Raw genomic sequence first — 6,973 nt, forward strand, 5'->3', positions numbered from 1 at the left:
GAGGGCCTGAGGGTCTGAGGGTCTGAGGGTCTGCTATACACATTGATGGAAAGTGCTGTTGGGGGGAAAAACATACGACATTATAAAATCCATGTACACAAACAACAGGTGTGCGGTTAAAATAGGCAAAAAAACACACACATTTCTTCCCACAGGGCCGTGGGGTGAGACAGGGATGCAGCTTAAGCCCCACCTTCTTCAACATATATATCAATGAATTGGCGAGGGCACTAGAACAGTCTGCAGCACCCGGCACTCACCCTACTAGAATCTGAAGTCAAATGTCTACTGTTTGCTGATGATCTGGTGCTTCTGTCCCCAACCAAGGAGGGCCCACAGCAGCACCTAGATCTGTCCCCAACCAAGGAGGGCCTACAGCAGCACCTAGATCTGTCCCCAACCAAGGAGGACCTACAGCAGCACCCAGATCTGTCCCCAACCAAGGAGGACCTACAGCAGCACCTAGATATGTCCCCAACCAAGGACGGCCTACAGCAGCATCTAGATCTGTCCCCAACCAAGGAGGGCCTACAGCAGCACATAGATCTGTCCCCAACCAAGGAGGGCCCACAGCAGCACCTAGATCTTCTGCACAGATTCTGTCAGACCTGGACCCTGACAGACCTGGGCCCTGACAGACCTGGGCCCTGACAGACATGGGCCCTGACAGACCTGGGCCCTGACAGACCTGGGCCCTGACAGACCTGGGCCCTGACAGACCTGGACCCTGACAGACCTGGGCCCTGACAGACCTGGACCCTGACAGACCTGGGCCCTGACAGACCTGGGCCCTGACAGACCTGGGCCCTGACAGACCTGGGCCCTGACAGACCTGGGCCCTGACAGTACATCTCAGTAAGACACAAATAACAGTGTTCCAAAAAAGGTCCAGTCGCCAGGACCACAAATACAAATTCCATCTAGACACCGTTGCCCTAGAGCACACAAAAAACTATACATACCTCGGCCTAAATATCAGCACCACAGGTAACTTCCACAAAGCTGTGAACGAGCTGAGAGACAAGGCAAGAAGGGCCTTCTACGCCATCAAAAGGAACATAAAATCTGACTTCCCAATTAGTATCTGGCTAAAAATACTCTAATCAGCTATAGAACCCATTGCCCTTTATGGTTGTGAGGTCTGGGGTCCGCTCACCAACCAAGAATTTACAAAATGGGACAAACACCAAATTAAGATTCTGCATGCAGAATTCTGCAAAAATATCCTCCGTGTACAACGTAAAACACCAAATAATGCATGCTGAGCAGATTTAGGCCGATACCCGCTAATTATCAAAATTCTACAACCACCTAAAAGGAAGCGATTCCCAAACCTTCCATAACAAAGCCCTCACCTACAGAGAGATGAACCTGGAGAAGAGTCCCCTAAGCAAGCTGGTCCTGGGGCTCTGTTCACAAACACAAACAGACCCTACAGAGCCCCAGGACAGCAACACAATTAGGCCCAACCAAATCATGAGAAAACAAAAAGATAATTACTTGACACATCTGAAATAATTAACAAAAAAACAGAGCAAACTAGAATGCTATTTGGCCCTAAACAGAGAGTACACAGTGGCAGAATAGCAGACCACTGTGACTGACCCAAAATGAAGGAAAGCTTTGACTATGTACAGACTCGGTGAGCATAGCCTTGCTATTGAGAAAGGCCGCCGTAGGCAGACCTGGCTCTCAAGAGAAGACAGGCTATGTGCAACACGGCCCACAATATGAGGTGGAAACTGAGCTGCACTTCCTAACCTCCTGCCAAATGTATGACCATATTAGAGACACATATTTCCCTCAGATTACACAGATACACAAAGAATTAGAAAACAAACCCAATTTTGATAAACTCCCATATCTACTGGGTGAAATACCACAGTGTGACATCACAGCAGCAAGATGTGTGACCTGTTGCCACAAGAAAAGGTCAACCAGTGAAGAACAAACACCATTGTAAATACAACCCATATTTATGTTTATTTATTTTACCTTTTGTACTTTAACTATTTGCACATCGTTACAACACTGTATATAGACACAATATGACATTTGAAATGTCTTTATTCTTTTTGGTGTGTGTGTGTACCTGGGTGTGTGTGTGTGTGTGTGTGTGTGTGTGTGTGTGTGTGTGTGTGTGTGTGTGTGTGTGTGTGTGTGTGTGTGTGTGTGTGTGTGTGTGTGTGTGTGTGTACTGACCTGTGTATGATGCCGTGTGTGTGTGTGTGTGTGTGTGTGTGTGTGTGTGTGTGTGTGTGTGTAGGTGTGTGTGTGTGTGTGTAGGTGTGTGTGTGAGTGTGTGTGTGTGTGTGTGTGTACTACCTGTGTATGATGCCGTGTGTGTGTGTGTGTGTACTACCTGTGTATGATGCCGTGTGTGTGTGTGTGTACTACCTGTGGATGAAGCCGTGTGTGTGCAGGTGTGTGTGAGTGTGTGTGTAGGTGTGTGTGTGTAGGTGTGTGTGTGTGTGTGTGTGTGTGTGTGTAGGTGTGTGTGTGAGTGTGTGTGTGTGTGTGTGTGTAGGTGTGTGTGTGTGTGTGTGTAGGTGTGTGTGTGAGTGTGTGTGTGTGTGTGTGTGTGTGTACTACCTGTGTATGATGCCGTGTGTGTGTGTGTGTGTACTACCTGTGTATGATGCCGTGTGTGTGCAGGTGAGTGTGTGTAGGTGTGTGTGTGTGTGTGTAGGTGTGTGTGTGTGTGTACTGACCTGTGTATGATGCCGTGTGTGTGCAGGTGTGTGTGTGTGTGTGTGAGTGTGTGTGTGTAGGTGTGTGTGTGTGTGTGTGTGTGTGTACTGACCTGTGTATGATGCCGTGTGTGTGCAGGTGTGTGTGTGTGTGTGTAGGTGTGTGTGTGTGTGTGTGTAGGTGTGTGTGAGTGTGTGTGTGTGTGTGTGTGTGTGTGTGTGTGTGTGTGTGTGTGTGTGTGTGTGTGTGTGTGTGTGTGTGTGTGTGTGTGTGTGTGTGTGTGTGTGTGTGTGTGTGTACTACCTGTGTATGATGCCGTGTGTGTGCAGGTGAGTGTGTGTAGGTGTGTGTGTGTGTGTGTGTGTAGGTGTGTGTGTGTACTGACCTGTGTATGATGCCGTAGGTGTGTGTGTGTGTGTGTGTGTAGGTGTGTGTGAGTGTGTGTGTAGGTGTGTGAGTGTGTGTGTGTGTGTGTAGGTGTGTGTGTGTGCGTGTAGGTGTGTGTGTGAGTGTGTGTGTGTGTGTGTGTGTGTGTACTACCTGTGTATGATGCCGTGTGTGTGTGTGTGTGTACTACCTGTGTATGATGCCGTGTGTGTGTGTGTGTGTACTACCTGTGTTAGATGCCGTGTGTGTGTGTGTGTGTGTACTACCTGTGTATGATGCCGTGTGTGTGTGTGTGTGTACTACCTGTGTATGATGCCGTGTGTGTGTGTGTGTACTACCTGTGTATGATGCCGTGTGTGTGTGTGTGTGTGTAGGTGTGTGTGTGAGTGTGTGTGTGTGTGTGTGTAGGTGTGTGTGTGTGTGTGTAGGTGTGTGTGTGAGTGTGTGTGTGTGTGTGTGTGTGTACTAACTGTGTATGATGCCGTGTGTGTGTGTGTACTACCTGTGTATGATGCCGTGTGTGTGCAGGTGAGTGTGTGTAGGTGTGTGTGTGAGTGTGTGTGTGTGTGTGTGTGTAGGTGTGTGTGTGTGTGTAGGTGTGTGTGTGAGTGTGTGTGTGTGTGTGTGTGTGTACTACCTGTGTATGATGCCGTGTGTGTGTGTGTACTACCTGTGTATGATGCCGTGTGTGTGTGTGTGTGTGCAGGTGTGTACTACCTGTGTATGATGCCGTGTGTGTGCAGGTGTGTACTACCTGTGTATGATGCCGTGTGTGTGTGTGTGTGTACTACCTGTGTATGATGCCGTGTGTGTGTGTGTGTGTACTACCTGTGTATGATGCCGTGTGTGTGTGTGTGTGTGCAGGTGTGTATGATGCCGTGTGTGTGTGTGTGTGTACTACCTGTGTATGATGCCGTGTGTGTGCAGGTGTTCCACAGCGGAGAGGATCTGCCTGATGTATCTCCTGACTTCTCTCTCCTCCAGACGTTTCTTCTCACAGATTCGGTCCATCAGATCTCCTCCAGCACACAGCTCCATAGCCATGTAGTAACTGTTCTCTGTCTCCAGGGTCTGAGGGCACAGACTGTGTGTGTGAGTGTGTGTGTGTGTGTGTGTGTGTGTGTGTGTGTGTGTGTGTGTGTGAGTGTGTGAGTGTGTGAGTGAGTGTGTGAGTGTGTGAGTGTGTGAGTGAGTGAGTGAGTGAGTGAGTGAGTGAGTGAGTGAGTGAGTGAGTGAGTGAGTGAGTGAGTGAGTGTGTGTGTGTGTGTGTGTGTGTGTGTGTGTGTGTGTGTGTGTGTCTTACCTCCAGCAGGACTACTATATGAGGATGTCTAACCATCTGGTGAATACGAGGTTCTCTCTTCATGTTCTTCAGGATGTATGAGTCCTGCCGCGCCTTCTTCTTATCAATCACCTTGATGGCCACCTGGCACAGAACCAACACAGTTAATACACAGTTAATACAACACAGTTAATACAACACAGTTAACACAACACAGTTAATACACAGTTAATACAACACAGTTAATACACAGTTAATACACAGTTAATACAACACAGTTAATACAACACAGTTAACACAACACAGTTAATACACAGTTAATACACAGTTTATACAACACAGTTAATACACAGTTAATACAACACAGTTAATACACAGTTAATACAACACAGTTAATACAACACAGTTAACACAACACAGTTAATACAACACAGTTAATACAACACAGTTAACACAACACAGTTAATACACAGTTAATACACAGTTAATACACAGTTAACACAAAACAGTTAATACACAGTTAATACACAGTTAATACAACACAGTTAATACAACACAGTTAACACAACACAGTTAATACAACACAGTTAATACAACACAGTTAACACAACACAGTTAATACACAGTTAATACACAGTTAATACACAGTTAACACAACACAGTTAATACACAGTTAATACACAGTTAATACACAGTTAACACAAAACAGTTAATACACAGTTAATACACAGTCAATACAACACAGTTAACACAACACAGTTAACACAACACAGTTAATACAACACAGTTAATGCACAGTTAATACACAGTCAATACAACACAGTTAATACACAGTTAATACAACACAGTTAATACAACATAGTTAACACAACACAATTAATACAACACAGTTAATACAACACAGTTAACACAACACAGTTAATACACAGTTAATACACAGTTAATACACAGTTAACACAACACAGTTAATACACAGTTAATACACAGTTAATACAACACAGTTAATACACAGTTAACACAAAACAGTTAATACACAGTTAATACACAGTTAATACAACACAGTTAATACACAGTTAACACAAAACAGTTAATACACAGTTAATACAACACAGTTAATACACAGTTAATACACAGTCAATACAACACAGTTAACACAACACAGTTAACACAACACAGTTAATACAACACAGTTAATACACAGTTAATACACAGTCAATACAACACAGTTAATACACAGTCAATTCAACACAGTTAATACACAGTCAATACAACACAGTTAATACACAGTTAATACACAGTTAATACACAGTCAATACAACACAGTTAACACAACACAGTTAGTACAACACAGTCAATACAACACAGTTAATACAACTCATTTAATACAACACAGTTAATACAACACAGTTAACACAACACAGTTAACACAATACAGTTAATACAACACAGTCAATACAACACAGTTAATACACAGTTAATACAACACAGTTAATACACAGTTAATACAACACAGTTAATACAACACAGTTAATACAACACAGTTAATACACAGTTAACACAACACAGTTAATACACAGTTAATACACAGTTAATACAACACAGTCAACACAACACGGTTAACACAACACAGTCAATACAACACAGTTAATACACAGTTAATACAACACAGTTAATACACAGTTAATACAACACAGTTAACACAACACAGTTAATACACAGTTAATACAACACAGTTAATACACAAGTTAATATAACACTGTTAACACAACACAGTTAACACAACACAGTTAATACAACACAGTTAATATACAGTTAACACAACACAGTTAATACACAGTTAACACAACACAGTTAATACACAGTTAACACAACACAGTTAATACACAGTTAATACAACACAGTTAATACACAGTTAACACAACACAGTTAATACAACATAGTTAATACACAGTTAATACAACACAGTTAATACAACACAGTTAATACACAGTTAATACAACAGTCAACACAACACAGTTAATACAACACAGTTAATACAACACAGTTAATACACAGTTAATACACAGTTAATACAACACAGTTAATACAACACAGTTAACACAACACAGTTAATACACAGTTAACACAACACAGTTAATACACAGTTAATACAACACAGTCAATACAACACAGTTAATACAACACAGTTAATACAACACAGTTAATACAACACAGTTAATACAACACAGTTAATACACAGTTAATACAACACAGTTAATACAACACAGTTAATACAACACAGTTAATACACAGTTAACACAACACAGTTAATACACAGTTAATACAACACAGTCAACACAACACAGTTAATACAACACAGTGAACACAACACAGTTAACACAACACAGTTAATACACAGTTAACACAACACAGTTAATACACAGTTAATACACAGTTAATACAACACGGTCAACACAACACAGTCAACACAACACAGTTAATACAACACAGTTAATACACAGTTAATACACAGTTAACACAACACGGTTAACACAACACAGTCAACACAACACAGTCAACACAACACAGTTAATACAACACAGTTAATACAACACGGTTAACACACAGTTAACA

This window comes from Salmo salar, chromosome ssa06 (genome assembly GCF_905237065.1).
Source record: "Salmo salar chromosome ssa06, Ssal_v3.1, whole genome shotgun sequence".
NCBI classification, from domain to species: Eukaryota; Metazoa; Chordata; class Actinopteri; order Salmoniformes; family Salmonidae; genus Salmo; species Salmo salar.